Below are 26364 nucleotides of genomic sequence, written 5' to 3'. Positions count from 1 at the left end.
CATTTCAAAGCCAACAAATGACTGGAACTCATCATTGGCTTAGATCTGTTTTAATAACTAATCGGTCTACCTTTAATTAAATATTATAATTATATGGACCCAAAATCTATGACTCACGGGCTTCAGGAGTCCAGGAACCACAAGTTGAGTACTACTGCATTGAACAATGATGTTAACTTTCTAAAGAGATTGAAGAGAGGATTGGCTTCATATCCCCAGACCTGTTAGTGTATTATTTCTGCTTGGACAATAATCAGATTTAAAATTATTAGTTCACAGCTCCTAATTTACCTCAGATCATATTTGCTTCTAACCCAGTTCATAATAAGCTTCAGACAAACATTATGTTAAAAAACCAAAAACACAACAAAAATCAGATCTGTTTTAAAATAAAGAAAAAGCATGCTTAAAAAACTTGTTACTGTGGTGGAAAATAACTCCACGGTTCTGAAGGCCTTTTCTATGCAGTCTTTTAGGAAACATGAGATTAGTTTAATTTTTGTGTGGTACCACTGTCCAATCAGAATCTTTCTTACCTTCAAAAATAAACCAATTTTTCCCATTTCCATTTTAAAGGTTTGTTTTACCAAGGAAAATGTGTTTAACAAAACCAATTACTCTCAAAAGTTTTAAAAGTTTTAGCTGGTGATATCTTAGAAAACAACAAGTGTTTCAATATTTCTGTGCAGCACAGAACTGATTAGGTTTCTCTTTCCTTCTCCAAAGGGAGAAAAAAGGAAACTACAGAACCAAACCTTTCATAGTTTTTGTCAGGACCTGATATAAGATACAGTGTAAATCAACACGCTGCATGAATCAGAAGAGGGAAGGAAAAAAATTAATTTAACCTCTTCCCAGCAGCTGCTATGAAAAACAATGAATTTGTACTTTCCATAAGCGTCAGTTAACACTTGCAGACACAAACTGCACCAAACTGTAAGTATTGTGTCAGAAACTGTATGAAGACCATCTGCAGTAGAACTAAGCCTGTTTTAATGAGGTCTCTACCCATTAGATTTATGGGAAACAAACTCTGACAACAGAAAATAATATCTGAAGGAGAAACCCATCAGGTTTTACGCATTCGCTGGGTTTTAAAAATGCTCCTTCATGAGATCTGTCCTGAGAATAACATAGAAACACTTGGTTACTGCTGAGTTTTGGAGATGTTGTAACTTCCTCTGCTTTTAATAACTTTTAATAACTAGAATAATTGACCCTGAATATTCCACGACGAAAGCGAACTTGCTTCTCTAAAAGAATTAACCGGAAAGTATCAAATGAGTTAAGTTATCACCCTTTTAAAGATACTTTTCTAACCCTAAAATATTATTTTAAACCGCTATATTTGTCCACGTCAAGCAAGCGTCACATGAGCAGCGGTTAATAAGCGTTCTTCATTGCAGAAAATAGGAAAAGATTTATGGAAATGTGTGTGTGTTTGTACGTTACCCCCATCAGTTTCTAAATTGCTCCAGAGTCAGACTGTCAGGCACACAGTCCTCTATCAGTCCAAAAAACAACCAGGACCTTCCCAGGTCTGTTGGTGAGACATTCAATCATTCTTTGTCCACTTTAACTTCTCCAGGAGGGAGAAAGAAGAAACTTTGCTCCGGCCTGTTTCTCTTCTGCCCGCATAAGATGCTTTCAATATAAATCCAGTGTATCGCTCTTCTGGCTCTGGTAAACAGCATGTATTGTTGTCCGTCTCGGTGGGTTTGGGCCAGACTTCTTCTGAGTTTCGTTCTGGTGGAAACTCACTCATTTACAGCAGGCAGGCAGACAGGCAGATCTCTCTCTTTCAGGCCGTGCTGAAGAAGCGTCTCTGGTGGAGTAGCCATGGAGAAGGGCAGGTTTCTAAAATCCAGACTCAAAAACGCAGATGTTGAACTCAAATCCCATATATGTGTGTGTGTGTGTGTGTGTGTGTGAGACAGAAGAAAAAGTTTAGTATAGGTTCAGATTTTCCACACAGAAATATTACCAGTCAGTCAGTCAGTTGTCCACCTGCCTGTCACTTCCTTCCACAACATGAACTATACTCCTTTCTAAAACAACTTTCTTTTCCCATCTCTAATGTCCCTTTTCACTTTTACCTTCGTTTCCAACTGATTGCAATATTTAAGACAAACGAAACTTCCTGCAGGAAAGTTTTAACTCTTTAACCACTTAATTGATGCACTCTGTGCTTTTTTAATCTTTTTCTTATTATTTTTTTTTCTTCCAATCTCCATCAACTGTTTTACTTTAAACTATTTAATCTATTTTTTAACTTTTTAACTGATTTACACTCAAACTTTCACCCTGTGGAAAACCAAACTTATCTTCCCAAATTAAAGCACATTTAACACAATCATCCCCACCTTTTTCCTTTCATTATTTTATAAATCAGTCTGGAGAAGGACGCGCCCCTGATGCCTTTGAGGTTCTGGAACCATTTTTTACCCGCTCAGCGGCACGTCTGCCGTCTGGCTTTTCTCCTTTATAAGGTGTAGAAAATTGCAAAAAAACACCCGCAAAACACTTTGTTTTGCTTTATCTTATTGTTACCAATAAGTACCTCCCTGTATTTCCTTACAGGGTAAACTGGCCCTCCGCCGATGTCCTCCCACTCGCAACTCCGGAACCTAATTAATTAGTTAGGAGATGATGGTTAATGTGTAATAAAAAAATAATATATATTATATAATTCAGAGCAACTTCTCTCCCAGATATATTTGCAGATCATTAGTTCAGATCCGATCAGCCAGAAGCCGCTGGCAGACACCAGGACTCCCCTCTGTTAAATAGAGGTGGACTGAAGACAACTTAGTCTCCAGGCTGGCCAGGCGTCCGTGTCCCCTCCTGCGAATTCCTCTGGCACGTCGGATTCTGTTCGTGACAGCAAAATTGGTATGGATTTTCTTATCAAAGTGAGAGAGAAGTCAACTCATTAACAAGAGAAAGACCGGATTTTATCTTATAAAGTTTATTCAAAGGCTTTCAGCGTTTGAAGACTCTGTCACTGAGTTTAGTCAGTGAAGCAGAGCCCAGAACACAATTTACAGACAGTATTTAAACAGTATGTGGGTGTTACCTCAACTTAAAAGAGTTTAGACCTCCCCGGGTCAGAGGTAACAAGGTTATTTATGAGGGCATCCATCTACCATCCCTTTAGGCAAACACTTCAGGGAGTGTTAACCATAAAACGTCTGATAATGAATTTACAGACCAACTCCTCTAGGGTAACAAAACACAGAGGTCAGAGAGGAGAGAGGTAAAGGGAAGTTCAGGGTATTAAAAATAATTGTCCACAACGACGTGTAGATCACGGTCTGTCATCATCCCTGTTTCTTTGCTCTATAAAGAGGCATGGAGGTTCCTACGAGGCACTGCACTTCATGAAGAGATTCCTCTTCCTCTCAGCTCCACCACATGGAGAGTGGCATGTTTTGTTTGAAGGCAAAAATAGCCAGTGACATGTATGATCTGTGTGTAGAAGTCAAAAAGGATGCTGTGGCATAGCTTGGGGTGAAGCTAAGAGACAGCTGCTTGTTGTTTTCTTATCTTCTCATGTCTCCTATAAAAATACATTCTGGGTTTGCATTCAAAGGAACTCTCAGCAGCATATCTTTGCTGCATGGTTTATACCAAAAGCTGAAGAAGAGCTTTTATTCAGCAATGTCATATTCAGAAAGAGTCATATGCTTTTTGTTGCAACATAAAAGCAAAAAAAGTGCCAAGACCAGACTGAGACGTGAAAAGAAGACTGCTGCCTGTTTGAGTAGACATGGTGACATTGTTGAGGTTGTAGTTTGGACCGTGGGTCTGTATAAAGGCTCAGGCATGCAGATAAATACATTGAGGACCACTAAAAGACAAGAATCTAAACCGTGGTGGGCTGGAGACACCTTCACAAGAAAATATTCCTTCTCTGGCACAAACTTGCTGTTAAAATAATCAAGTTTAATCTCAATTAGAATCATGAGTCTGCTTAAGCCTTTCCAGAACTGCCTCTCAGTGGTCCACAGGGCTAAAAGTCCAACAAGCCTGGTACTGATCCAAAAGATACAGCCCGTGACTGCGAGTTGTAGCTACTGCCCCCCTGACCCTTTGACCTAAAGAGAACGAGAATAAAGAATCGGGTTAGGGTTGGAGCAGGGAATGAGCCCTATACAGCAGTACAATTAATGAGGTCAAACAATAACAGCAATAGAAGCCTATTAAAATAATTTAACATCCAACAACCTCAGAAAGCTTCTTTCTGTTGTTGCACACAGTGTTTTAGTCATTCATTGCTTTCATAAATATTAGCACACTCCTGCATTTTAGGTCTGCTACACTAACATAAGTGGAAAGGTTGACTTGACATATATTCCCTCCTTAAATAAACGTCACATGCAATATTATCCCATTCTTAACATTTTAAAATGTGCAACAGCACCAGAACGCTGTCGTTTCTGATTCTGTGTTGGAGGATGGTCAGAACTGCAGGAAGACCAGTCCTGGATGTGTCTGTCATGTGGTGCATTGAGGTTGTCTGTAGTCTTTTAAAATGACACATGGATGTCCCTTGAAGGTTGGTATGTTGCTCTGAAATTTGTTGTAATGTTCTGACTCATTGCTGCCATCACAATAGTGCAAATGGTCCTTGCTAAGGAAGTTAATGAAGCGTGGTACCATCAAAGAGCTTGGTTTCTTTTTGTCTTTGGTCCAGAGCAAAATCATCCAAAAGAACAGTTGGGATACAGATCTAGGGTCTCATTTCTAAAACATTGTGTGAGATCTATACTAAAAGCCAAGATTGGCGTATGCAAAAAAAAATCCAGACTTAGAAAACTGCCCACCAACAAGTGCCTTTCTAAATCACAGCTGCAGCTCAATGTTTGCTACAAGGTTCCTCCTGACGTTCTGCCCCTCAACAAACCCACACACGGTTCAGCAACTAATATCCTGAACCTAGTTCTTTCATTCATGATGGACCTGCATATCAGGAGCATTGGATTCTGGCTTGGTTCTTTCTGCACCACGAAACACAAGAACAACACCCTCATTGCTGCAGATGGGGCTCAGTCTGTCTCTCCAGTTCCTTCCAAACTTTTCTCATCAACAAGATGATGGTGTACTTGAACTTCGCTTGAGAAAGAGAGTGACCGTCCATGCTGAAAGTGCTGCCAGCAGAATCACATCATCTGCATGAAGCAAAGATTAGACCCTGGGGACCGGAGAACCAAACTCCCATGACCCACTGCAGCACCTCCATGACGGTAAAGATCTGGTGCACTGTTTCATCACCAGGACAAAAGCCGCTCTGCTCCTCCCTTATGATTAGTTAGAGCGGAGACCACAGAACATCTGCTGGACTTCTACAGTTTTTTACGTGATGTTTAGAACGAATGTTGCATTTAAGTCAAGTCGGAAACTAGAATCTGTATATACAGATAACATCAGTGAATAATCAGACCTTTTCTCAGTAACATGACTGACCATCTTCAAACACTTAACTGTCAGGAATGCAGGGCTTTGTGTTCTGTGTGAGTTGGTGCTGGTGTGGACTGATCACAGGAACCTGTCCTATTTGCAGGCTGCTAAAAGTGTAAAAATCAGTACCGCTGGTTCCTATTTTTCTCTCGCTTTAACTTCTCCATCTTTTACCGCCCAGGTTCCAAGAATGTAAAGCCTGATGCCCTGTTTCACCAGAATACAATATACAATGCAACACAATAAACTGCTGGGCGAGAGTCTACACATCGAACTGTTTTATGTGACGCTCTGCTCCGAGCAGCCGGGCGCGAGTACGCGAGTGATAACATAATATACTCAGACGGCTGGTGAACACGTCATTGCTGATGCAAGTTCATTGTGTTTGAGTCCTTGATTGCACTATAGGTGAATCAATGGCTTTTTGCATACCGTTGGCAACTATTAGGATTTTTTGGTTTTTGTTTAAATAGATGTCTCTGGTGTCCTAACTCACTGACTAAGCCTTGTGTAAAGACTGAACATTTAATTCGATGTGCTGATTTCCTTCTCATGTTGAGCACATTATATTTCACTGGTAAATGGGAATAAAATTTCACAAAGACCAAGTGTGCCGCACTGCTAATGGTGATGATCAGCAGTCTTACAGTGTATTTGAACCCGCCCTATGAGGTGCTGCTGTCCGTGGGACTGGACACTCTGTTGGACCTTGATGTTCATTTAAACAATATTTCAATGTCGTGCATTACAATAGTAGCACAATCAATAAAACCCATGAAGAACAGCAGGAAATGGTCCAGAATGATATTTTAGAAGTGTCTTAAAAGACTGTTGAATACGATGCTAAGTAAAATCATTTCATGTTATTCCATACAGACAATACATGCATTCATTAATGGCTTGTGAGGTCACCGCTGTGGCCATAAAACCCTGTGTAGAAGGACAGTGGGGTTGAACATATCTCGACAGTAGACATTCGCCCGCAGATGTTTTTAGATTGTATTTTTCTGTTTAAACTTTTAAAAACTCCTTTCCATCACCTGCTTCATTAGCTTAGTGTTGCCCTTCCCATCCTACTTCTGTGGAGATCTTCTTGGATTATGAACTTTATTGGATCATTTTGCTTGAAGCCAATTTAAAACTGAATATCTGAATCTGTTTGACTCTTCTGACCTCAGTTTTTCTCATCACTTTGGTTCACAAATTATTCTCAGTAAATAGTTCACTTCCTGATTACCTTTCTATTTTTGGATAGTTTTCACCAGGTATTCTAAGAGGCACATGTCAATAAATTAGAATATCATAGAAATGTGTTTCAGAAATTCAGATCCATGACTAACACACTGATACAGGTCCTTCTCAAAATATTAGCATATTGTGATAAAGTTCCTTATTTTCCATAATGTCATGATGAAAATTTAACATTCATATATTTTAGATTCATTGCACACTAACTGAAATATTTCAGGTCTTTTATTGTCTTAATACGGATGATTTTGGCATACAGCTCATGAAAACCCAAAATTCCTATCTCACAAAATTAGCATATTTCATCCGACCGATAAAAGAAAAGTGTTTTTAATACAAAAAACGTCAACCTTCAAATAATCATGTTCAGTTATGCACTCAATACTTGGTCGGGAATCCTTTGGCAGAAATGACTGCTTCAATGCGGCGTGGCATGGAGGCAATCAGCCTGTGGCACTGCTGAGGTCTTATGGAGGCCCAGGATGCTTCGATAGCGGCCTTTAGCTCATCCAGAGTGTTGGGTCTTGAGTCTCTCAACGTTCTCTTCACAATATCCCACAGATTCTCTATGGGGTTCAGGTCAGGAGAGTTGGCAGGCCAATTGAGCACAGTGATACCATGGTCAGTAAACCATTTACCAGTGGTTTTGGCACTGTGAGCAGGTGCCAGGTCGTGCTGAAAAATGAAATCTTCATCTCCATAAAGCTTTTCAGCAGATGGAAGCATGAAGTGCTCCAAAATCTCCTGATAGCTAGCTGCATTGACCCTGCCCTTGATAAAACACAGTGGACCAACACCAGCAGCTGACACGGCACCCCAGACCATCACTGACTGTGGGTACTTGACACTGGACTTCTGGCATTTTGGCATTTCCTTCTCCCCAGTCTTCCTCCAGACTCTGGCACCTTGATTTCCGAATGACATGCAGAATTTGCTTTCATCCGAAAAAAGTACTTTGGACCACTGAGCAACAGTCCAGTGCTGCTTCTCTGTAGCCCAGGTCAGGCGCTTCTGCCGCTGTTTCTGGTTCAAAAGTGGCTTGACCTGGGGAATGCGGCACCTGTAGCCCATTTCCTGCACACGCCTGTGCACGGTGGTTCTGGATGTTTCTACTCCAGACTCAGTCCACTGCTTCCGCAGGTCCCCCAAGGTCTGGAATCGGCCCTTCTCCACAATCTTCCTCAGGGTCCGGTCACCTCTTCTCGTTGTGCAGCGTTTTCTGCCACACTTTTTCCTTCCCACAGACTTCCCACTGAGGTGCCTTGATACAGCACTCTGGGAACAGCCTATTCGTTCAGAAATGTCTTTCTGTGTCTTACCCTCTTGCTTGAGGGTGTCAATAGTGGCCTTTTGGACAGCAGTCAGGTCGGCAGTCTTACCCATGATTGGGGTTTTGAGTGATGAACCAGGCTGGGAGTTTTAAAGGCCTCAGGAATCTTTTGCAGGTGTTTAGAGTTAACTCGTTGATTCAGATGATTAGGTTCATAGCTCGTTTAGAGACCCTTTTAATGATATGCTAATTTTGTGAGATAGGAATTTTGGGTTTTCATGAGCTGTATGCCAAAATCATCCGTATTAAGACAATAAAAGACCTGAAATATTTCAGTTAGTGTGCAATGAATCTAAAATATATGAATGTTAAATTTTCATCATGACATTATGGAAAATAATGAACTTTATCACAATATGCTAATATTTTGAGAAGGACCTGTATATGGAGGTTTTACTCCTCGACGCAGGCTGTCCTCAGATCCCAGCCCCTCCATCCTAATACCTGTCAACAAAACCTGGAAAAATAAAGGCCACTGAAAAAAGTATCTAAATTATCTTTGGCTCTTTGTTAGCAGCAGTATGTCCCAAGGTTACAGTCGGTATTGGTCAAATCTATAAAAAATACAACATATTAATTCTGAAAGAATGAAAATAAGGATCTGAGCATCAACAAGGGGGATCCTAAAGAGCTGCGATGCATTTCTCTGTCCTGTTTGCATTTTCCTATTTATGTGTGACATTTCTTTTTTTGTCTTTGTTGCTGGTTCTTCTTCACTTCTGATGGATTAGAAGGAACCATGATGGACCCAGAAGGTAAAACACAAAAATGAGTTCAAAACTCATTTAAATGTTATAATTAGGATTTACTTCATGATCAAAGCTTATTTATCATATTTGAGTTTCTTTTGATTAAACTGAAGTGAATTTAAATAAAATTTGTTTCTTTTAGCTGAATATTATTTGACTTGGTTGCTTCAGCGGATGTTTTAGAGAACTAGAAGCAAAGAAAAAAAAATAGTGAAAAATATCTGGGTTGCTGTTTAAAACCCTGTTTATTTAGAGATGGTTTCAAATCTAGTTTTTTAGTAAGAAACCTAAATAGCTCTGCAGTCTGTGTTATTCAGCATAATGGGGCCAACTTCAGTAGAAACAGATGCTACTGAAAAATTGTTAAAGATTTATATTTTGAATTCCCTGGATAAAATGTTGCTGTGGAGAGGAAATTTAGCCTTAATTCGGAAGCTGTTGCTTCAGTATATTGGGATGATTAAGACTGAAGCTGGAGGAGGAGGACATTCTAACCCATTCGTTATGGAGACAGAGGTGCCCAGAGACCACCTTCCATCCATGAGTAACCTGAAGGCCTCCACCCTTTCTGCCCCTGCTCCACGCTGCAGGACTCCATCGCTGTGGCTATTTAAAGCTTATTTTACTGATCAGGATTCAAAGAATGCCGAGAGGGTTAGAATGAGAGCCAGGACGCAGAATGAGACATGCATTTACCAGGTCCCGTCTCTGAAACCGCAACCCGCTTTCTTCTGATGCACTCCGCTCCCCTGCTCCACCACCTTTAATATCTTATGGAATTAAATTGGTGACAGGTTATCATAATCCAATTTCAGAGACAATCAAGCTGAGCACCTCGCAGCACACCGAGAAACCCAGATCGGAATTGAATATGCTCTCGGTGGATTAAATTACACAGGAGGGGGGGTAATTACAGCCTACACTGGGAAATATCTCCCAGTGTTTAGGTGAGTGCAGTACAAGTAGTACTGTGTACAGTGATATGTTGTGGATATTCAGTCCTGGGCTGTCAGCAGCGAGAGGCTGAGGTGGTGGTGGTGGTGGGGGGGTGGTGTTATTGTACACTCCTCTCATAACACAATATCTGCTCTGAAAATAATGTCACCGTCTAATGAAGTAAGGCTCCTTTTATTATTTATCATCTGCCACAGCCAGGAGTGGCCAGGCGCCGACTGTATGCCTCACAGAGTTTTTTAAAAAGGCCTCTTCAAATGACCACATTTAAATTATGTCATTTTTCTCCAAACAGGGAAGACATTATGTTTCTACTCTCTGGCTGCTGCTTGGCTTGTGGGATAAAGTCCCTTAGAAGTTCTGTACCCTGAGTCCTGGACATGTTCTTTAATAACAGACCTTATTTCTTCCACTCTAAAACGAATTTTCCTTTTTTAATTTGAAACCATGGTGGAGTTGTTTGAATCATTTTGGAACTAGCAGAGTGACATAAACATGAAGCAAATAAAGCAACAAAGCTAAAATAAGAGCAGCGGTTACCATGTCAACTCATCTGAGTTTGACTTGTATAAAGGACAGAAACGGCGTCATCAAGAAGTTGTCTTGGATAAGAACAAGAAACTTAAGGTTTCTTCTGCAGTGCGGAGCTCATCTTAAAGTCCTGCAGTTCAACTCCTCGTTTAGAGCTCATAGTTTATTTCTTCCTGAAATGATGAACTGACTTCTGGTGCCATTCAATGCCAGGAAGCTTTACAAGGAACCCGATCAGTTATCTGCAGACATAGTGGCGATGTTCTGGACCTCAAGGCGGAATGGCTCACTACTGGATGGTCAGGTTAATTAAAAGCTCCAGGAAAATAAGTTCTGAATCTCAAAACGCTCCTTAATGGGTCTGGTTCTTGGTGGTGAAGTTAGGGGTTCAGTTTCAAGACCTGCTTTGAATCCAAAGCTGGTTCTGCTGCAGGAACCACAACAGTCTGCTCCTTTTTAAACTTGACCAGAAATGAGCAGGAAAATGTATTCGCATTTCTGAAGTGGGCATGTGTCAAAAGATTATGACCAGTTAATATTCTACCTGCAGTAGATATCGCCCCTTGAATAATTTAACTGAGTTGCCAGTTTTGGTAAGTTGCTAAAATTACTTCAATTCAATTCATGTGTTAAGGATTATCTCCTTCTCAAAGAAGACCATCATTAAGACCTCACATTCAATATTCATTTATTTAAATATGTGCTTAAAACCCAACAGCAGCTGAAGAAACAGTGAGAAGCTTGAAAGGATGTTGACAAAGAAAAATATAATAATGTCCTGGAAGTGTGTAAAAGATGAGAAGATGGTCGGGTCAGTTCTCCTCACCACCACCTTATATGGTCTTATCTTTGCACCCGGGAGATTCCTCCCTCGACCTCCATTCATCACACAGTGCTACCTGGGCTCACTGTCAGCCTCACAAGCACACATAATTGTGAGTACACAGAAAGAGCCATGCATCAGAGCATGGGCCAAACAGGCGAGGGCTCTCCGTGCACCGCAGGCATAAAAGAGATGTCTCATAATGTCTGAGACGCTGTGGAGAGAGGGCGAGACATGAATGTGTGAAGGCCATTTGTTCTGGCTGAATAAACAGCAGAATGTGGACAGCAGAGGTTTGCTATCCCTACAGCCTGCTGTGTTTTTATCATCTGAAGCCAATTACAGTTTAGCAAAAACTGATCAATACAAAAGTGTTGTTCCCTGCTTTGATTGGATGCCTGAACCTTCCTAAACGAGCAGGTCTCATTTGATTCTCCATACCAAATTTCTTTCATTTTATTGATGTTTGTCAATCTGGGCCATCTAATTATTTGTCCGCTCTGTGTCTCCTGCTCTAGTCTTTGATTGCCGGGGCCACGCTCTGCTCGCTGGAGATAAGACCTCCGAACTGAACCAAATTGTTGCTCCGTCTTTATTCTGTGCTAACATGTTTTAGAAGACAGGGCTTTGAAAATCACTACAAAGCGACAAAGCTGGGAGTTTAAATGATGGAACATGAATAAAGATTTGTATGGTCGCTGCTTTCATCTGGCCTCTGCACGCAGATCGCCGGCCACAGGGAAAACTTACCATCATAAATACAGTTATGATTTTCTAACCAGGCAAAACAAAGTTAGTGTGAAAACATTAGCTGCATTGATCCTGTCTGATCGATGGAATAAAGCAGGCTGTGACCTTTCCCACATTTGAAGGCATAAAATTCCTTTTCAGAGCCTCTGTGGGTTCCAGCTGTAGGCATTAACACAAAATACCAGCCGCCATTAAAGGCCTGTGTCGATTCCTCCCTGCGCCATCATTACCAAACGACTGATAAAATGCTGGGAACTGATTGTCTTGTGCCGCGGCACGCCTTGCATACACGCACCACAGAACACGTCCAGACACACACACACACAGACACACACACATTCGACCCAGGAGAATGCTGCGAAGCCTATTACACAGTCTGATTTACAGCTGAGCTGCCTTTAGCCGGGACCGTCGGACCAGCGCCACACCAACCTGCTGTGACAGGGCAACTAATTGAGTCCAGATATATCTAGCTCTGAAAGGGTGATAGCCCGCCTACCTGCACAAGAATGCAGAAAAGAAAACCGCTCATTACTGCTGATGGGAGACGATTACGGTTTAAAGCAGAAAAATGCTTTTGAGAAGTTTTTGTGGGTTAAAGTTTTAAAGATGAAACAAGATGGATATCTGAAATTCCAGGCAGTAAAGGAAAACATTTTCCTGCGTCAACATTCCTTAATTAGCTTCTGCAATGTGCACACATTAAAAAACAATTAGAGCACCCAGCAAGGGTGCCACAACTGTTTGCACCCTCTCTAGTAATACCGTTCATCCTCCTTCCCTCTCTTTAGAGGGTCCAGTGTCCTGAGTTCTCTTACAGACCACCAGATTATTTCAGATATCCCAGTGTCGCAGAGAGTTCTTGGTCCCATGCACTCTAACAAGCTTCCCAGGGCCTTTGGAAGAGAAACAGCCCACAGCATCACAAATCCTCCACCATGCTTAACAGTGGACAAGCGGTGCATTTACAATATTGATCCTTTGTTTCAAAGCAGATGCTCCTGACATGCCTTCCAAACAACCAGTTGGCATACATACTGTAGGATCTAAGGGTTGTTGTGATGACCTGGTGGCCATAAGATGACACTCATTCTGTAACACAGAGCTTTGGTGATGTTTTTGTGTACCATCCTCCTGACTGTTCATGGTGGAAGATAAACTTGAGCCCCTTGTTTGTCACAGTTCCAGCTGTTTTAAACATTTAACTATTGAATTAGTAAGTAGGTCTGATGGTAGATATGGGCTTGTTAAGGTCAGCTGTCATTTTTTGTAGCCATTTCCCAAATTATGGTGATCAACATACACCTGCGATAATTACATTTTCCTCTTGTCTATTTGAAGGGTTTTTACAGATCTTAACCAGGGATGCATATAAATGTGGAGGATGGGAGATGTAATAATGATTTATAAGTATAAAACATGATGAAAGCTGTAATTAATGAGCCGTTACCGTAAAACAGAGACTTGAATGATCTCAGACAAACTTTGATGGAATACTTTACTGATGACAAAAAACAACTTCTTTTCATAACATTTCATAGCAGCAATGTATTTTCTAATAATACCATATTCAATAAAGTCGATGTTTGTCAATGTTAAACATCCACCTACATGCAGACCTCAAGCCTGCGTCTGCTGTATCTTGTTGCTAGGCTCTGAGCTTCTAACGGACTCTAGATCAATGTCATTAAATTAGGTTCATTTCTAGTGGATAATAAAGAGACTGTCACCTTATGTGTGCCCTGATAAAGCTCTAATCTCGTTGAAATTACAGTACTTCACTGCTGAAGACTGAAATGAAGCGAGAGGGAGCCATGAACAACCCAGACTAACAGGCTTCATGAGAAGGTTGTCAGCAGTTGGCAGTCCACATTTGTCCTAGGTTTGCAGGCCAAACTTCATGTTTTGAATTTTCTATGCTAAATATCTTCAGATGAGATTTATGATATCTATTGAACTAAAATTTTCTCAATTCCCCTTCAGGGCTTATTTAGCTGTTTCTTGGTCCAGAAGAGGACAATGATTGAGTGAAGGGAAGAGCAGGTCTTCGACATGCAATTGGAGAATTCAGCTGGTTTGAGAAAAAAGCCTGATCTCTGAATGCTTCGCCTTTATCTACAACTACATTTATTTTATAAAACCTCAACATTTGTCCGGTAGGTGCTTGCACCATTAGTATTATTATGTGGAAGGTGTTGAGTTTTTATCACTTCTCCAAGCCTTGCATGGTCTGACCTTGGAGTAAATTTGCTTAGGTGTGTGAGATGTTTTCCATTTGGGAAAAAGCTTTCTCCCTGTAGAATGGTGGACTTTAGATGACCTTATAACCCTTCCCAGGTGGATGGGGACAACAGTTGCTTTTTTCTTTCCATCCTGGCATTGTGTTAACACATCTGTATGCTGTAGACCAGAAAACTACTAAAAGTCTTAATTTTAGAGCTGTGGTCACACTTGTTAACGAGTAGACCATCAGGTGTATTTGATCAGCAGCACCTGGGTGCTACTGTCCCTTTTAAAATCCTACTAACTGTAGATTAAATTAGACTTCAAGTGGTGTAACAGTGTCCTTTGGCACCTACAATAGCGCAGTTAAACCAACACGAGTAAAACCACTGCATGGCTTGTTAAGATAAGGTAGGCTATCCTGGTTGTTTGGAGGAATGTGCTGACTTACCCCTGTGGGCACCAGAGTGACCATGCTGGTCAGAACTGGAGCGGAAAGTGTGTGTATCTAAATGCTGCTGTTTTTGTGGTCATTCAGCAGTTTAGACGCAGACTCGACTCATAATAGCTTTTAAATTCCTCTATAAGGTGCTGTTTTGTTTGGTCTCCAAGCTCCTGCTGTCAGACATTTCTTCTACTCACTGGACAAATCACAATTAAATTGGATTTTGCGAACTCATATTCAACCTGAAGAATTTTCTACCACTTCTTTTGTCGTGGGTTGACATTATGTTGTTAATGGCATCACCTCAGTCCCAGAAACAAACATACCTGTCATGAGCGACGTGCTTGAAGATCTTTGAAAAGGAGAAGTAGTGAAAATGATGTTATAAATGATCTGTGGCTCCACAGAACTTCTTGATTTTGCACTATAGTTTGTCTTTTTGTTATTAAATTGTTTGTCATAACTCATCCTGACAGCCTGAAGTAAAGCAGCTGTTGCTGCTGCTGAAGCATTTTTTCCTTATCTCAGCCAGATTACACAGAGTAAACACTGTTACTATAATAATTTTTAATGTTTGAACAGTTTGATCCACAGGATTAAATAATTCAAACTATTACATCACTTTGCCACTTGGGGCTGACAGTGTCTTGTGCAGCTTCTACTTGAAGCTCAGCGTCTATTGTTTTCTGTATATTCTAGAACATCATCTGACATGTGGAGCGTAAAGAAGTCACCGCTTCTTCTGTATGTTGTGATTCTTTCAGAACAGGAACATCTGGGCATGTCTGTTTCGATGAATGATAGCAGAACCGGTTTTCTCTTGGGTTCATTCAAAGAAATGCATTCATGCATTTCTTTGAATGCATGTTTCTATGCACTGCTGTAGGCCCTAAGCACCTGGGACCCTGCTGCTCTCTAACCTTCACAGAGCCCCAAGAGAGGTCAGCATGTCCACTCTTCTCTGCCTCACTTCTCACAACATGACCAGAGAGCATCTCATCTACTGGCTGTGATAGTTGGATAACAGAATATCCGCAGGTTGAGTCGCATCAAATTTCTGTCACCAGGTGAAAAAGCCCACAAGTGTATAAAAGCAGATTTTGCTGCTTCACCTCATATCCAGGAGCATTCATTATTAACAAAGGAACAAACCCATCTGCTGCTGTTCTCTGGGAGAGAAGAGGATTAGACAACAGTTGGATGAACCAGTGATGGTGCACAATGCTGAGATTAAAATGTGGTGTTGATGCACTGAAATTCATGGTGCACCTGCTGGCTGTAACCTGGACTATAATCACAAACAGGTTCAGACGTGTGCATGCAACCCAAGGAGAGAGAAGAAAGCCATGTTATTGCTCAGACAATTTATCCGTTTTTTATAAACCAAACTTTTTTAAAGCTGATGTTTATTTGGAGAAAATATGATTGGAGGTGTGGAATATTTTAGTGCAGGTGCCCTGAACATCATGCTCTAAGAAGTGAGGTCATTCATCGGCAACAAGGTCTGAGCTTCATGGAAGGATCTCATTGTTTCTGTTCTTTAAGCAATCAAATAAGATTACACTTCCATTAGGATTATAGGCAAAACCCAGCAGGAACAAAATTAGTTATTTTTAATTAATAATCGTGCTTAAGTCTGTTTCCTGTTGATTTACTTAAGTAAAAAGACACCAAACAAGTAAGTTATCAGGACTCTGAAAATGTGAAAGAAGGGCCTTGTAATGTTGGAAAAATAAAGGGATTCAAACGAGAACCTAGTGCCTACTTTGGGAGTATAAACATGATGGTGGCATCATCATGCTGTGGGGAGGCTTTTCTTCAGCAGGGAGAGGGAAGCTGGTCTGAGCTGATGGGAAGATGGGTGGAGCTATATCTGAGTCAGTCCTAGAAGAAAACCTGTTTGAGGCTGGAGAAGACCATAGACTGGGGTGGAGGTTCATCTAACAGTAGGACCACCACCCTCAACATACATCCAGAGATATAATGGATGGTTTAGATAAAAGCAGATTCTTGGGTTAGAATACCCTAGTCAAAGTCTAGACCTTAATCCACTTGAGAATCTGTGGTAAAAACTGATATTGACAAATGCAACCTGACTGAGTTTGAGGAGGTAGAGACGCAACTGCAGGGATAGGTTGTTCTATAAACTGACTCGGGGGTGAATACGTGTGTAACTTTTCACATTTGTATTTGTAGAAGGTTTGGAAAATGCACCATGTGTAATTTTCTTCCACAATTCTGCATTACTTTTTGATCTGTCGTGGAAGATCCTTTTAAAGCATATAGACCTGAGGTTCTAACAGGAGATGAGACTTTTGAATAGACTCTGTGTAAACCATTCAGTAAGCAATATTTGTTGAACCAGATAATGAGGTTGTGATTTCTTTGGCTGCATTTTTGAGCAATAAATACAGGCAGAGCAGCAGTTTCATAGCCATTCTACTTCTCATTGATATTTCTTTCTTTCACCAAGATCCCAACCTGTGACTCCTGGAAGAGACCCTTCAGCTAGCTGTCAGCACAGGTAGCACACAACACACACAAAGACCTGACACAAACCCATGTAACACAGATAAAGAGGCGAAGAAGGAAGGGAGGAAAGAGAATCTGTGCTGGTCTGTTCTTTGAACAAAGCTTTGCTGCTTGCTGCTTTCGCCTTTTCCTGCTGTCCCAAGCCTCCCTCTCCGTGGGTGAACATTTGCACGCCAGCCTTCATCCTGAATGGCAACCCTGGGTGGAGTGGAGAGATGGGAAATCAAGGAGGCTCCAAAATTCCCACAATGCTTGGGTGGAGCAGGTTTTTAGTAAAGCGGACAGCAGGAAGTAAGGGACAGCTCATAGCTCTAGACAAGGGATATGAAGGACTGATTGTGTGTGTGTGCGCTTTCAGATGTGTGTATGAAGGTTTTTGAAGAGTTGGCATCAGGGCTATGAGTCTGTTGCCAGGCTTCCTCCATATGTCCATTTCAGTCAGTCTGGGCTCACTAGATTCCAGTGCTAATGAGCTAAAAGGCATTAGCAGCTATTTAACTGGCTGTTAGTGAGAGGATCAGAAGAAGAGATGGAACAGAAGTAATGGCACCTAAAATGAGCTGTAAGGTATAAGGGGAATTTCATCATTCCAGTGTGAACTTGGACTAGTAGACCGTATCATCTCTTTGTAATGTTTCTGTTCTTTTCTGTGACCCAACTGTGCTCCGGTTCACTCGCTGAATGCATATCTGCCCAAGATAAGTCAGAGAGCGACATGTTTCAGTGGGGAAACACATTTACTGTTACACTTCACCCACGTCGCCATGAGTTAAAGGGCCAGTGCAGATTAATTGAAGTAAGGTTCTGACATATTAGTTCCCTGACCTGTTGTAAAACAGTGCTTGTTTTAACAAAACGTTAATGCAAATACTGCTCAAAAATTAGAATAACCTGAAAAGCTTTAATAATATGTCCCTTATTTCAGAAAGTAAAAATCATATTTAGATGTAATTTTGATGATTCTGGCTTACAGATTAAAAACTCAAAATTCATGTCTCAGAAAATTACATTATGGTTTCTGAAATGAGCGACAAAACATTTTTCACGATATTGAATTGTTTTTTTTTTTTATATACTTTGACATTCTCCAACGCGGTGGAAGCTACTTGTCCGACGCATGCTGGAAGTCATCATCTGATGATTTGGCCAATCTGATTTTCAAACGACTACGGAACCTGAACAGCACAGAAACATGGCATCTACAATGCTGTAGCACAACCGATGCACTATCCAGGGTTTACTCAGATGTTGGCTGAATAAACCTGCAGCAAACGCAACTACAGCCTCTGGTACAACTGTAGACTGTTGGTGTTCACTAACAAAGCTAACATCCCACTGACGTTAGCATTTTCAGTTTTAATTGATTTAAGTTGCTAGTCAGTTCAGACAGGTGGTGTACATCAGAGATGGCGACTCGGGTTCGAGACTGGGACTCAAGACTTGGCTGGTACTTGGAAAAAAAACGTCTTTGGTTTCTGTCTGACTGGAATGTTTGTTTCCATCGCTGAGGAATAATCTGCTTCTCCACAAACTCTGTGATATCTGTACAACCAAGAAGAAACACCTTCACCCTCAGAGCTGCTGAGGGTCCTGCAGCGTCCCCTTGTGGATGACAGATGACTGTGAAGTCACAAACAGAAATCAAAGAACCAAAGTTAAAATGACCCCAACTGGTGTTGAGCCAACATATGTCACATTTGATTAAAAGATTATTAAATAGGCTTTGCTTATCATATTGTATTTGATGATGCAAGTAAGACAGAAGACTATTTCAATAAGTGGGAAACTATCCATCCGTCCTTCAGTAAATGTATTAAATTAAACATATTGGTCATATCCAGATGATCATTTGTTGGTGGTGTTGGTTAGCCTCTCTTTGCAAATTTAGGGAGTGAGCAGAATAACTCTGCACATCTAATATGTCTTTACTTGGATTCTTAACAACTTAAACATCTTGGTTGAATAAAATAATATAGAATCAGCTAAAACTGTTTCTGGCTTTTGAGCGCAGATTTATATAAAATTTGTTTAAAAACACAATTGGTGTCAGAAATGTGAGAAACTGCACCTCTTTTTATTTTAATATGGATTCATTAGTTTGCAAAAGCCAATATTTTAAACCTCTTTAGGTTGGTTAGTTATATATATAATATGCTGAAACTAAAGGAAACTAAACTAAAGCAGAACTGACTGAAGATGTTGGAAATAAAGAACTTGGAAAATACAGAGAAAATGAGGGTTAGGATGAAGTTGGGATCAGAACATATTTGTTGCTGGAAAACGGTAAATTTCATTAAAAAAAGATAAGCAGTGTAAAAACCATAATAAATGTAAGAACCAAGCTAACTTTTATTCTTTGCTCATTGTGTCAGGTACTGGTTCTGACTGATGCTGCTGAGCCCAAATACATGAAATGATGCAGATGGGACTTCAGCATGTTAATGCATTCTGCGCTCATTTACTGTTTGTGCTCGTACAGAGCCTTAACCTGATCTGGCTGACAGCTGCAGAGAAGTGCCTGAGGACTTATTATTGCATTCAGCCCATCAGAGGAAAGGCGTGTTAGTTTTAAGTTGCACCTCCTTCTGCCGTTCTTCATCTCTCTGCACAGCTGCAGTGGGTTTCTAAGTGAAGTTCTGGGATCCCGGCGGTCCTTGAAATGCTTCCAGAGAGGTCCCCAAAGAACTAAATCTGGACTAAAATTCAGTTTAGTTGAAATGACCCTTGTTACAGAATCTGTATTGATGAGGGGATCAGTTATCTCTTTAGGTACAGTGAAGTGGAGACAAAACTGAAATTCAATATAAAATCAAGATTCTAACATATGGCTCCATTTGCAGAGGGTGAGTCGTGAAATAATGTGGGCTTTTTTTAGAAAACTGGATTTAAACAGCTCTTGTTGCCCTGGGACACCATGTACTGAAGTCAGAACACAGAAATATGACTGGGGAGTGTTTCTCTGAACACAGATGGCTGTCAGCTCTGGGGGAGATGGTAGGGGGGCAATGAGAGAGGCTGACGGTAGTGGAGGAGGTGGTGGCATTTCCAAAAGGGTGCAGGAGTTGAGGGGGTATGGGACCAGTGCAAGCAGCCTCCTCACTCTCCTGCTGGGAATTGGCAAGGTCCCTGTGTTAAGTCTCCGTGGTAACGGTGACATCAGCGTGGGGGCAGGCTGGGCGGGTCCAACACTTCCAACGCAGGGAGATACAGGAGGTGATAATTGTCTTGGCAACCGCTGCATATTGTTGCCACCATCAGCATCCTCAGACCAGTCAGGAGATCAGCAAGCTTGCTCCTTTATGTTGGCCAGCATTCACCAGCTTCAGCAACTAACAGAACTCAGCGTTCACTAGTACATAACATGCAGTATAACTATTACCTACAATTTTCTGTGGTAGCAGGCAAAGAAGTCCACATAAATAATTAATAGTCCAGGAATTGTGTAGTAAATTGGGATAGTACAAGCAAAAAGTTTTAAACATTTAGTGCTTTCTCAGTAGAAATAGGAATAGTAGGCATCCTCTGTTTGGAGGAACCAGCCTCATGGCTTGCTAAGGTGTGATTTGGACCTGTTCTTCTGCCCAAACGATATTTAGGTCTTGAGAGTCCTGGAGTCCTTTTCTATGATCTAAGGTTTTTTCAGTTGGATCCAAGTCAGTGACGGACTGGGCCATCCTGGCAGCTTTATTTTCTTTAACTGAAACCAGCTGATTTTCCTTGGCTGTGGGTTTGGGATCATTGTCTTACTGAAAAGTCCACTTCAGAATGTCCAAGAACATTTCCACATTCATCCCTCCTTCATTAACGAGGTCTGCCAGGACCATATGTTTAAAGTCAGTCTCATATTTTCATGACTTTACTGTAGGTGTGGTGTTTTGGAGATGATGAGCAGTGTCATTTTCCCAGTGATTTCATTGGCCCGTCCAAATCTGCTGCTGCAAAATGTATTTTCTTCAAAATTACTGTGAGTTATTGAGTGTGTATTGATGCCATTGTGGTTGGAGGCATTGCTTACTGTTTTGATGAAAATGGATAAGTGAAATATTTCTTAGAGAAAGGTTTATGATCAAACGAACCAAGGTTTGGGATGTTTTGCCACAGTGACAAGAAGAGCATTTGAAAGATTCAAGGTGAACCTTTGGACCTAAGAAAACTGGACCAACTTACAAACATACAGTATCATGGGTAAACCATGTGAAGAGGTGAACAGGTTGTTTGGAGTCAGATAAGCCTGATCCACAGGGAATGCTACATCAGGAAAACATGTTTCTGTGATTTTCATTATTTTCCTGGGGGAAAACAAATGCACCCCATGTTTTAACACTGCAATAACTCTGTAGCCATTTAATGGAAGACTAAGTCATTACTCCACACATCGTTGTGAAGTAATTTTTATGCACTATTTACTACATGGCTAAAGTTCATTGAGGTTTGCAGACATTCATTGTGCTCATAATATTTAGCTCTACAACTAAATCGATTGTTTTCAATATAAGGTGTCCATACAGCTTATTAGCTTTTAGTCTGAGAAGCACATGATACCAATCATCCATTTAAGGGTTTGTAGATGTTATGTTTAATATTTTGTTAGGGACTAAAATACAAAATTTTCTAAGAAATACTGTTTTTAGAGAGATTTATGTGGAGCTAGATGATCAACACAAGGATGTACATCACAATACACAGAAGGTTTCTCCCAAAGTCCAGTACCTTGTGGCTATAGTGTCAAAGCCACTATCCAGAACAGCACCTGGAGTAGTTCAGAGTTCTAAGGTTAAGATCCTCTTGGACTTCCAGATCCAGACAGATAAACAGGTGATGGTTACCCAACCGGACATTGTGGTGGTGGATAAAGCAGAAAGGCAATCAGAATCAGATTTATTGCCAAGTTTGTACCTACAAACAAGGAATTTGACTCTGGTACACTTTGCTCTCTGGGTTGTTTTTTTTTCTTATGCGTTATAAGATGTATTATGCATATATCTTTATGTCTGTAAATATACATATATACAAAGGTGCATTTGCAACTTCAGTATGAGGTTGTTTGGTTCTCTATTAAATATTCATCAGAGAAACAGCCTGGGGGAAGAAACTGTCTCTGTGGCGGCTGGTTTTAGTGAACAGTGCTCTGTAGCGCCACCTGAAGGTAAAACTCTGAACAGTTTATGTGCAGGGTGTGTGGGGTCTGCAGAGATTTTAGCAGCTCTTTTCCTGACCCTAGACCTGTATAAGTCCTGGATGGAGGGAAGGTCAGCTCTGATTATTCTCTCTGCATTCCTGATTATTCGTTGCAGTTTGGACCTGTCCTGTTTGGTGGATGATCCAAACCACACTGAGATGGATGAAGACAGGACAGATTGAATGATGGCAGTGTAGAAGATGACCAACAGCTCCTGTGGAAGGTTGAACTTATTGAGTTGCTGGGCCTTAATCCGAGCATTATCTATGTGTGAAGACCATCTCAGGTCCTCAGAGATGGTGGTTCCTAAGAACCTGAAGTGGTCCACGGCCGATACAGTGTTGTTGAGGATGGTGAGGGGGGTGTATGGGGGTGGTGTTCTCCGAAAGTCCACCACCATTTCCATAGTCTTGAGTGGGTTCAGTTCAAGGTAGTTCTGACAACACCAGTGTACCAGCAGATCCACCTCCTGTCTGTATGCAGACTCATCACCATCCTGGATCAGTCCAATGACAGTGGTGTCGTCTGCAAACCTCAGGAGTTTCACGGACGAGTCCGCTGAGGTCCAGTCATTTGTGTACAGGGAGGAGAGGAGTGGGGATAGAACACACCCCTGGGGGGCACCAGTACTTATTGATTTGCTGCGGGAGAAGATGCTACCAGTCTCACCTGCTGCTGTCGGTCCGTCAGGAAGCTGTCTATCCACTGACAGGTGGAGGCTGGGACGTTGAGCTGGGTGAGGTCCTGGTGGGGGATGTCTGGTATGATGGTGTTGAAGGCCGAGCTGAAGTCTACAAACAGGGTCCTGGCGTATGTCCCTGGATGGTCGAGGTGTTGCAGGATGAAGTATACAGGTCCTTCTCAAAATATTAGCATATTGTGATAAAGTTCATTATTTTCCATAATGTCATGATGAAAATCTAACATTCATATATTTTAGATTCATTGCACACTAACTGAAATATTTCAGGTCTTTTATTGTCTTAATACGGATGATTTTGGCATACAGCTCATGAAAACCCAAAATTCCTATCTCACAAAATTAGCATATCATTAAAAGGGTCTCTAAACAAGATATGAACCTAATCATCTGAATCAACGAGTTAACTTTAAACACCTGCAAAAGATTCCTGAGGCCTTTAAAACTCCCAGCCTGGTTCATCACTCAAAACCCCAATCATGGGTAAGACTGCCGACCTGACTGCTGTCCAGAAGGCCACTATTGACACCCTCAAGCAAGAGGGTAAGACACAGAAAGAAATTTCTGAACGAATAGGCTGTTCCCAGAGTGCTGTATCAAGGCACCTCAGTGGGAAGTCTGTGGGAAGGAAAAAGTGTGGCAGAAAACGCTGCACAACGAGAAGAGGTGACCGGACCCTGAGGAAGATTGTGGAGAAGGGCCGATTCCAGACCTTGGGGGACCTGCGGAAGCAGTGGACTGAGTCTGGAGTAGAAACATCCAAAGCCACCGTGCACAGGCGTGTGCAGGAAATGGGCTACAGGTGCCGCATTCCCCAGGTCAAGCCACTTTTGAACCAGAAAAAGCGGCAGAAGCGCCTGACCTGGGCTACAGAGAAGCAGCACTGGACTGTTGCTCAGTGGTCCAAAGTACTTTTTTCAGATGAAAGCAAATTCTGCATGTCATTTGGAAATCAAGGTACCAGAGTCTGGAGGAAGACTGGGGAGAAGGAAGTGCCAGAAGTCCAGTGTCAAGTACCCACAGTAAGTGATGGTCTGGGGTGCCGTGTCAGCTGCTGGTGTTGGTCCACTGTGTTTTATCAAGGGCAGGGTCAATGCAGCTAGCTATCAGGAGATTTTGGAGCACTTCATGCTTCCATCTGCTGAAAAGCTTTATGGAGATGAAGATTTCATTTTTCCGCACGACCTGGCACCTGCTCACAGTGCCAAAACCACTGGTAAATGGTTTACTGACCATGGTATCACTGTGCTCAATTGGCCTGCCAACTCTCCTGACCTGAACCCCATAGAGAATCTGTGGGATATTGTGAAGAGAACGTTGAGAGACTCAAGACCCAACACTCTGGATGAGCTAAAGGCCGCTATCGAAGCATCCTGGGCCTCCATAAGACCTCGACAGTGCCACAGGCTGATTGCCTCCATGCCACGCCGCATTGAAGCAGTCATTTCTGCAAAAGGGTTCCCGACCAAGTATTGAGTGCATAACTGTACATGATTATTTGAAGGTTGATGTTTTTTGTATTAAAAACATTCATTCATTCATTGGTCGGATGAAATATGCTAATTTTGTGAGATAGGAATTTTGGGTTTTCATGAGCTGTATGCCAAAATCATCCGTATTAAGACAATAAAAGACCTGAAATATTTCAGTTAGTGTGCAAAGAATCTAAAATATATGAATGTTAAATTTTCATCATGACATTATGGAAAATAATGAACTTTATCACAATATGCTAATTTTTTGAGAAGGACCTGTAGACCTACAGGGGTTGGACAATGAAACTGAAACACCTGGTTTTAGACCACTATTATTTATTAGTATGGTGTAGGGCCTCGTTTTGCAGCCAATACAGCGTCATTTCGTCTTGGGAATGACATATACAAGTCCTGCACAGTGGTCAGAGGGATTTTAAGCCATTCTTCTTGCAGGATAGTGGCCAGGTCACTACGTGATACTGGTGGAGGAAAACGTTTCCTGACTCGCTCCTCCAAAACACCCCAAAGTGGCTCAATAATATTTAGATCTGGTGACTGTGCAGGCCATGGGAGATGTTCAACTTCACTTTCATGTTCATCAAACCAATCTTTCACCAGTCTTGCTGTGTGTATTGGTGCATTGTCATCCTGATACCGCCTTCAGGATACAATGTTTGAACCATTGGATGCACATGGTCCTCAAGAATGGTTCGGTAGTCCTTGGCAGTGACGCGTCCATCTAGCATAAGTATTGGGCCAAGGGAATGCCATGATATGGCAGCCCAAACCATCACTGATCCACCCCCATGCTTCACTCTGGGCATGCAACAGTCTGGGTGGTACACTTCTTTGGGGCTTCTCCACACCGTAACTCTCCCGGATGTGGGGAAAACAGTAAAGGTGGACTCATCAGAGAACAATACATGTTTCACATTGTCCACAGCCCAAGATTTGCGCTCCTTGCATCATTGAAACTGACGTTTGGCATTGACATGAGTGACCAAAGGTTTGGCTATAGCAGCCCGGCCGTGTATATTGACCCTGTGGAGCTCCTGACGGACAGTTCTGGTGGAAACAGGAGAGTTGAGGTGCACATTTAATTCTACCGTGATTTGGGCAGCTGTGGTTTTATGTTTTTTAGATACAATCCAGGTTAGCACCCGAACATCCCTTTCAGACAGCTTCCTCTTGTGTCCACAGTTAATCCTGTTGGATGTGGTTCGTCCTTCTTGGTGGTATGCTGACGTTACCCTGGATACCGTGGCTCTTGATACATCACAAAGACTTGCTGTCTTGGTCACAGATGCGCCAGCAAGACGTGCACCAACAATTTGTCCTCTTTTGAACTCTGGTATGTCACCCATAATGTTGTGTGCATTTCAATATTTTGCTACCAGGCTGGTCCAATTTAGCCATGAAACCTCCCACACTAAAATGACAGGTGTTTCAGTTTCATTGTCCAACCCATGTAAGTTAACAGCATCATCTGCCGACCTGTTTGCTCGGTAAGCAAATTACAGGGGGTCCAGCAGGGGGCCTGTGATGTCTTTCAGGTGCTTCAACACCAGCCGCTCAAAGGATTTCATGACCACAGACGTCAGGGCTACAGGCCTGTAGTCATTTAATCCTAGAATGGTGGGTTTCTTGGGCACCGGGATGATGGTGGATCGTTTGAACCAGGAGGGGACCTCACACGTCTTCAGTGAGTTGTTGAAGATCCAATTTAAGATCGGGGTGAGTTGATTTGCACAGGCTTTCAGGCATGATGGGGAGACGTTATCAGGTCCTCCAGTTTTCTTTGTTTTCATGCGCTGAAAGAGCCTATTTACATCTTCATCTGAGATCTTTAGTGCAGGCAGAGGATCTGATTGGAGGGGGTTGGTTGCTTTATGGGAAGAACTTGTTCCTGAATGGGATGTGGAGGAGGTGGTATGAGGTGTGCATGGCTTCCTGAAGTTGTGATGC

The 26364-nt window shown here is 41.8% G+C and overlaps 1 long non-coding RNA gene across 1 annotated transcript in view; it reads left to right on the top strand.

Annotated features, from left to right (window-relative positions):
* Positions 1-26364, top strand: part of LOC124883203 — a 240008-nt gene that overhangs the window by 51630 nt on the left and 162014 nt on the right. The window contains exon 3 of the long non-coding RNA XR_007042108.1: positions 16987-17037. This is a non-coding gene — a long non-coding RNA (uncharacterized LOC124883203). The remainder of the gene's footprint in view (positions 1-16986; positions 17038-26364) is intronic.

This window comes from Girardinichthys multiradiatus, chromosome 17, assembly GCF_021462225.1.
Source record: "Girardinichthys multiradiatus isolate DD_20200921_A chromosome 17, DD_fGirMul_XY1, whole genome shotgun sequence".
Classification (NCBI taxonomy): Eukaryota; Metazoa; Chordata; class Actinopteri; order Cyprinodontiformes; family Goodeidae; genus Girardinichthys; species Girardinichthys multiradiatus.
This window is presented reverse-complemented; position numbering and strand designations above follow the sequence as displayed.